The following is an 8,801-nucleotide window of genomic DNA, read 5'->3' as shown; positions in this document are numbered from 1 at the left end:
TGTTCTCTCTTGTACCTCCTTCCTCTTTTTGTTTAGTAGTCTTCTTTGGAGCTGGAGCTAGAGGTGGCTCTGGCTTCTCTTGCAAAAGCAGCTTTCTCTTTTCTGTTTTGGCAGTCTTCTTCAGAGCTAGAGGTGGAGGCGGCTCTAGCTTCTCTCAAACATGTTCTCTCTTGTGCTTCCTTTTCTCCCTGAAGTTGTGGAGCCCATGCTCGCCACTCCTTCCCTTCCTAGCCATGATGATCAGGCTGTGCAAGCACGTCACCCATTACAGAATTTGCACTTTTTGAGCTACTCATCACTAAGGCTCCCAATTGTCATTCAACTTCACTTGGATTCAGTTGAGAGCAAGTCCATGCAAGGCCATGCCTTGTTATGATTATTCATGTAGTGTTAAACATTATTTTATAAAATAAAAATATCAAATGAATATGATTCATTCTAAAATATGCGTGCTTTCAACTCATGCTATCTTGTCAATGCTAAAAAGCACAAAAAGCGTAGTAGATTAACGTGCTTCCACCGTTTTGCAAACTAAGTATACTTTTGAACTTTTTCTTAAAATGTACATATTGCTAGTTTAAAGGTGGGATTTTTTTTGCTTTTCATGTCAAATTAAAAAAATAAAAAAACCAGGTCAATGACAAGATCCAATGTTTTAAGAGCTACTAGTAATTCATGCATGACTATGAAATGCATAAGACATCCTTTACTTAGAATTACAAAAATATGCTTTATTTTCTACAATAAATTAAGAAATTTCATCTCAATCATTCTAGTTCATTCCAATATTTGAATTAGAGCATATTTTTTATGTTAAGATAAATAAGTATATGGAGTCCATACTCATAGAAGAGGTTTATTGAAACTAAAAATATCTCTAGAATTGGATAGTAACTAAACTATCTAAGTGGTCAAAGTTTAGAGAAGAAAGTAATACATTCATTTGGACCAAATGGTTTACTTTTGACGTAATGGTCAATATTTAGATGGTAGTAAGTGTTGTGTTTACGTTATTTGATCTAAGCCATTTTCTTACAAAAAATAAATTCTAAGTCATGAAAACAATGACAATTGTTATTCAAAAAATAATGATGTGAACTTGGATTCTAGAATCTGAAATTTCTTTACAGATTGATATTTTTGTCAATGGAGTGTAATTTCCATCCAAAAAAGGGGGAAAAGAAGTGGTCCAAAATTTGTGAAATCTCACTTTCATCCAATGAAACTTTCAATGCCAAAATTTCCAGCCGAATGGAAAAGAATTTCATCAAAAAAGTCCACCGATGGGAAAATTTACATCCCTCAGAAAATTTTCGTTGACAAAAATTATTCCCGTCATTGAAATCGGGATCCCTGAACTTTGATTTTGAATCCAAAATTCCATCGACCGAGGAAAAGTTCCCACTGAATGGACTAAGATTTTCATCGATGGATTGAAATTTCCATTGAACGGATTGAGAAATCCGTCAATGGATTCAAATTTTCATCAACGAAAAGCTTATTCCTTCAGCGGAAACTTTTCTTCCATCAATGGAATTTGAGATTCCAGTATCCACTTGGATTTTGGAATCGCAATTTTGATGATGGGGAAAATTTCTGTCGACGGAAAGTTTCCAATCAGCAAAATTTTTGACAAATTTTTTTTAGATTGGCGAGAAATTTTGGCACTGAAAGTTTCATTAGATGAAAGTGAGATTTTACACATTTTGGACCTCTTCTTTTCCCTCTTTTTTTGGATGAAAATTACACTCCATCGACAGAAATATCAATCTGTCACGAAATTTGTATTCCATAATCCAAATTCACGTCACAACGGCTTGATTGAAATAAAGTAAATTGACAAACTGAAAATCCTTACTATTTAGATTGAAATCAAACTATTTGATCCAAATAATATAAGATGATAAATGTCTTTAGTTAATATTTAAATCTAAAAACACCTTTACATTCAACAAACCTCTTCTATGGCCATGAACTCCATATAGTTAACTACCTATGTTCATATTGAAATATTATTAAATTCAAGCATTGGATTAACACGATACAAAAAGAATGATTTTTTTAAAGACAATGCATTCCTATAGGTTTATGGATAGCACATTACATACAACATGGAGTTTGGAAACATATATTGGTACAAAACTTATACTTGAGGGCAATGTTATTACTTCTGTGGAAGTAATTGATATAAAACTCTTTCAACAAAAGTGCTAAAGAGAAAGCTGATTCGAAGATGCGTAAAAAGGAAAAAAATAAAAGAAAAGGTGGATTCATCAATGTGTAGAAATGTTTAAATTGCAAGCTATAGAAATTATTGTGTATGGATTTGAGTTAAAAAATTTTGGACAACTAAGCATCGAAAAACAATTGATATTTTAAAACAAAAGTCGAAGGACTTTCCCAGTTGAATAGAATAGTTTCTTCTCCTTCGTAATTTGTCATATTTTGTAACTTATAGGTTAGAACACTTTCTCTAATTCATAATATTGGATGTTTTTAGGCTTTAGAGTAAGATATAAGTAATGTTTTTTCCATAAAAGTAGCTATTTTAAAAAGATGCTTTTGACATAAAATTGTGCATTTTGTGTCCATGGTTTCAAAAAAAAGTACTGTTTTTCCTTTTTTTGAGTAAAGGAGTTGTGTTGTCGTTTGCATGATTTTGTTGTCATTTTTCCCTATTATTTGACTTGGAACTTAAGGAGTAGAGCTTCATTTCCCTTTGCTAGTTGGCATTAAGTACTTAACTTGCTTCAATAAAATGGTAGAATTGGTAGTTATACATGTTATTACTTGATTCATCCACAATCACATCTTTACCAATTGTAAGCTCTCTTGATAGGGTCCCAAAGATGATATGCTTTCCTTTCATCAATGTAATCAAGTAGAAGACAATTCTAATATTTGGCATTAAGTGTTCTTCTTAATGCATTCAAAACATGTACATATAGAGTTGAACCAAATATCTTGAGGTGACTACTCTAGTGCTTTCTTTAATCAAATCCTCTTTCAAAGTCATACGGTACAAAATAATAATAGGACTTCTATTCAAGAGATGTATCGTTGTATTATAATATTGTATCACATGCTTATAATCGACATGATTCAACCATGCATATGGAGCTGAACCAAATTTCCTAAGGTAAATTCTAGGGTTCTTCTAATAAAAAGCCTCTTTTGGAGTCATGTTATGCACACAAAAAGCACGACTTTGGGATATTTTTATAGAATATTTTTTGTAGCATCTTTTGCCTTTTTTCATCTTTGAATGCAAGAGTAGTTGGTGGATCCATTCCCATATCCATGAGGACATAAAATTGCAAGTTACCTTTAGGGCTTATAAGTCATTCTTGTTCTAAGGCACACACAACACTTCTAGGCTATGGGAATGAAGCCTGAGGAGGTCAAGAAACTCCACCAATATAAGGGCTTTATAGGGAGGTGACATATCAAGATCAAATCTTGAATCCCACACTTAAAATGACATTGGTTGATACTAATATTCTGAGTGCCATTTTTAACTACATCTTAGCCATTTCCAATTCTTGGAAGAGAAAGACCATCAATCCATCCTCATGAAGTGGATGTTTACTACATCAAGCCCTTTCTTTATCCCAATTGTTCTAACTTTCCCTTTGAGAAAGGAATCTAGGGGGCAAGTTTTGTGTATGTACCCTACCACCGCACCCCCACTGCATGCATGCACAGCCACTTCAGCATTTCATTGAGAAGAACTATATGAACTTTTTGTGGTTGATATGGCATGGGTCTAACTTGATTAGCTTCTTGAATAAATTGATTCGGTTGCAATGGTGGAGCTGGTAGAGCTAGCTGTTGCGGCCTTGGTTGATAGGTCTGAGTTTGTGCTGGCGGCAACATCCTTGGGTATCTGCATTGGGTTGTCTCGTGGTTTCCCCACCTATTGCAGTGTCCACATCACAAGGCTGGTGGTCTTGCTCTCAACCTTGGGCACTCGTTCGAGGGATGATTTCCCAAGCATACACTGCACCATACCATGTCTCTTCTAGGGTACAAGTGTGCATTCCCTTGGGTATCTCGATGAGCTACACTTTTCGATTGAGGGTTCAGTCTTGTGACTATTAAGTCTGCAAGCTCATCTATATTCAAATCCTTGGCTTCCTTGGATGAATCCTTACAAACCCTAGATGAACTCGCGTCAGAATCCTTGGATCCCACGATTGAGGGTACCGATGTATTAACAGTTTCGTCGCCCTCTCTCATGTTATCCCCTAACCTGATCGCTTCTTTACTGCATGTCTCAAAAGATGTTATATTCAAGACTGTGAGTTGATCATGCAGTTTAGAACTTCTCAACCCCAATAAAAATCGAGGCAAGAGCTGTTCATCGTTGAGCCTTTCATGAGGCTCACACCTTGCGTTCAAATGTTTGATTCTAGCAATGTAATCTCGCAAGGAGTCTTTACCTGTTTGACTTGGTTTAACTGATTTATAGGGCTCCACTTCGGACCTTTTGGAGAGTACTCCAAAATGAACGACCCTCTTAATGTTTCCCACGTATCCTTCTCCTCGTTTTTAAGCGCTCTATACCAAGCGCCTGCCTTGCCATCCAACTGAATTCCAAAGGCTCCAATCTTATCGCCATCGAAGACATCTCCGAACGCGACACATACTTGTTCGAATCGTTCCACATACGTGATTGGATCACCTTCTCCATGAAATTTTGTGATTAGCTTGGCAATGGTAATGGATCTATTCCTAGACCCATGATTTTCTCTAGCTGCAAGAAATGCAGCTGGCGCTGGCGCCCCCTTCCTATTGCTTGTACTAACGTTCTAAGCGCATCATCCGACAAAACCATCTGATGAATAGGAGATGGCTGTTGATATGGCATTTGTGGTGGATTTGGATATGGATGTGTTGGTTGTGGGGGATTGTAGGCTTGTTGGGTTTGGACCGGTCTTGGATACTGTCTCATGTGAGGATCCACAAAATAAGATGTACTTGGTGTTTCATGCGGTGGATTCACCGTTGGATGAGTTTGCGTGAATGTTGATCCTATTGACACCGGGTTAAACCTAGGTGTCGGCCCTTGATAAGCCATGGTTGTGATTGGTGGTCGTGCTATTGGAGGTCCATCTTGAAAGTATGGCACAAGTCTCGGTGGTTGAGGCATTCTCTCGACATTTGCCTTCATCTGTTGTGTGTTCATGTATGATCTGTAACTCCCTTGAGGGTCGGATGGTCCTGCTTCCGAATCAAACCGAAAGACCGGTCCACCTTCAGCATGTAAGTTCTGAGAATGTAGATCATTTGCGAGGGGTGGTGTCATCACCCTTGCCGTGTGTTCCGTAACGACAGGAAGTCCTGAAGTCACTGTGTTTGTGCGAGCCAACAAATTAATGTCATCTGTGTTCTCAAAAGGTTGAGCTCGTGGGTTAAACCTTCCAAGGAAATTGGTGATTCCTTCATAGATCCTATTGGAGGTTGACTATGTTGGGGACTGAGTCCTTGTGTTTCGAGCAATGGATACTTGTATCTCATTCTGATTGGACATGTTGTCCTCCATGCTCATAGTCTCGTCTGTGCTTGATTTGTATTCAAACAATGGTCCTAGCACAGATGATGTGTTGTTCAATGAAGATCTTTCCCTAGCGGTTACACTTGAGCCCAAAATGGCCTCTAAGTCAACGTTCGAAACACTATCTTCTTGAACAACTTCAGGTCCTAAGGTACGTCCGGACCTAAGGTGCATGTATGTAACTGAGGTTCAGGTTAGATTTGAGTTTTGCTGTCAATGTGTTCAGGCTGTCACAGTCAAACTATGCAGTTCTGGTGAAGGAAATTAATGCAGCGCGCTGCAATAATTATTGCAGCACCCTGACTTTTCTGGGCCCTTCACTCTCCCTGACTGGTCAATGCACTTTTGCTCTGGAAATGTTCACTGGTGATGGTCTGTTGGATGCTGACTGATGCACTAAATTAATGCAACGCGCTGCAAAAAATTAATGCAGCGCCCTGTTCAGTTTGACTCCTGGCACTGTACTGAGTGATCAATTCACTTCTGGTTGGCAATGTTGGATATGATGCACTTTTTTCAGACAACTGATGAAGCAAATTAATGCAACGTGCTGCATTAATTATTGCAGCGCCTTGGATTTTTTCACTCTGTTGACTTTCTGGGTTGGCTTTGACCTTGAACACTTAATGAAAACACTTACAGACTCTAAGGATTGGTCAGTTCACTTAGTCACGTTGCAATAATTATTGCAACGCCGGTGCAATAACAGACTGACTGACAGGTTGGTGGTTAATTAAGTGTTTAAAGATTCATGTTCAGTGAATCAAGGCTAATTTTGAAAAAAGTTGACTATAATTAATGCAGCGCCGATGTCTCCTTCCTGCCACTACTGATGGAGTAGATCCCCAACTCTACTACCAATCCATCCTTGTACCCGCTCCTGTGTCTGTGAATGGATGTTCTCCCAAACGTTGTCGTTTGGCCACTATTCTGTCCCATCACTGAGAACCGTGAAGGAGTAGCTCGGACGATCTTGTGGAGAGAGGGCTGAAATCTTTCCCTCCCCCCCCTTACAAAGGAAGAAGATACTAATGTCCAAACAAGCTAGAAATGAGCCAATGCCTGCTGCATCCAAATAATCCAAAGGTCCTACACGGTAGAAATCCATAGGGCAGCGCTCTTGGGGCCATTTGTGGAAGTGGAGTCACCGATAAGGAAGAACTAGAGCTACTTGGCTGAGGGATGCTAACAACCTGCAGAGCAAGTAGTGGGCTGGTCACCTAAGGTATATCCTAGTGTCCCTCCTTCCCTGCCTGGGTGCTAGCTGTTGATGTCCCAAGTGACATGCTCTAAGCTACCATAGTCCCTGAAATAGCAACCGGGGGGGGAGGAGGGAGAATCTCTTGCTGAGAAGCTTGTAGGTCTTGCTCCTTCTGCATCTGCTGCTCCCTACCGTCAACCTCTACCATCCCTGTGCTCTTGGGTGGTGCATCCTCCTTGAGGCTCTTGCTCTATTTTATTTTTCTTTCTTTTCTTTTTATCTTCCACTTTCCTCCAACCTTCTGCCCCTGGTGGGGCTGTCGCCTAACAGGCTGCTCCCTGTGCTAGCAGCCTGGGCTATCTAGGGGTAGGGGGAGGCTCTGGCTTGGTGAAGTGGGGGCACATTCATGCCTAATGGCCAAATCCATGGCATCTCAAGCACTGATCTGGGAGACCTATGACTAATAGACTCTACATGATTATCCTGGCATCTATCATGATCTCCAACTCTAAGGGCAGACTAGAAGGATCTAAAACTGCCACTCTGACTTGGGAAACACCCAAAGCAACCACTGCATCTACGAATGACCCATCAAAGCATGCCCCAAGATCTCGGACAATGGGTCGAAGCTCCACTGCTAGGCTTGGGAACTAAAGAGTAACAAGGTGGTGAGGTATATGGAATCAGGTGTCCAAGTGTGAGGCACTGAAGCCCCTATACCATGGGATGAGGGTGATGATCCTACCGTCCATTGCAATCGGTGAACTGACTATCAGGGTGCTCATGGATCTTGGATTAGAGAGAGCCTAAGCCAAAAGATACCTCTACCCATGAGGCCGACATCTTCTATGTGACTATCCTCTAGAATCAGGGTGGGCTAGAGCCAGTCGCAAATACCTACTCGTGAGGAGGTATACCCTATGACATGCCCCATACATCGAGGTATTGGCGAAGTTTGTAGTGGCCCTCCACACCACGGTGGTCTACTGCTCTGTCAAAATAACTCAATAGGATTTGGATGAAGGGGGGTCCTATCGAGCCACCACTTCGAGGCTAGAAGCCATCATATCGAAGGGGACTAACTGAAAGCTCACGCACGAAGGTGAAAGGGTTGAAATCGCGAAGAGAAAGGATGAGATGAAGATGGCTCAACTAGGGGTGTGGAGGAAAGAGGAGCCCACAGACCCCTGCTTGCCTACTCTTGCAAGACCAGCACATGAACCCTCTTGCGAGGCCAGCACACGAGGTTCCTAGAGGTCCAATGCGACGTGGAGGAGAGGTTCTAGATTGCAGGCAGAAGCTAAGCAGGCCGACAATCTGTTCTGCTGTGTCGCGGGCAGCTACTGAGCGGGCAGAGTGAATAGGGTGTGGTGGCTAACAGGCAGGGGCAGGCAGATGTAGGTAATGGGAGGGGTTAGGAGTGGAGCCGTGGGAGCAGATTAGCCACAAAGAGAACCAGCCCACAAATGCTGCTCGAAGCAGCACACAGAAAACCCAAGGGGTCAACGAACTGCAGGGACAGCAAAGGAGCTCGCAGCAGGCACTCATGTATGGGGCCTTCCAGCCAGGTCACGTGGCGAGAAGGACGGGCGAAAGGAGGGGGGGTGAGCAGCATACGAAGAGGTGGGTGTATGGAGCTCGCGAGGGGGGGCAGCCCGAGGGGAAGGAGGGAGGTAGTGTGAAGGAGATGGGGAGCCGGAGCTCCCAGCAGTGCAGCGTAATCCGTGTTGCATCAAATGTTCCTCTGATTACTTTCAAGTTGCAAAACTATGAAGCTCTTTATTTTATAGAGACTGGGAAAAAAACTTTAAGCCAACCAACTTCATGGTCTGCTCACTAATAACATTGATGGCCGTACCACAATCAACATACATATTTCTGATCGGTATGCCATTTATGGAAGCTATCACTAATGGAGCTTGATCATTCACATCGATGCTAACATGCTTGGCATCAGTTGCTCCCTTCTTTTTACCCAACATATGTGAGCTGGCAAACTACAATTGACACAGGGATTTTGAATTCAAATTCCTATAAAGAACA

Source organism: Dipteris shenzhenensis, chromosome 14 (genome assembly GCF_047967505.1).
Source record: "Dipteris shenzhenensis isolate YYH24624 ecotype China chromosome 14, Dip_SZ_1.0, whole genome shotgun sequence".
Lineage (NCBI taxonomy): Eukaryota > Viridiplantae > Streptophyta > Polypodiopsida > Gleicheniales > Dipteridaceae > Dipteris > Dipteris shenzhenensis.
Note: the sequence above shows the minus strand (reverse complement) of the source record.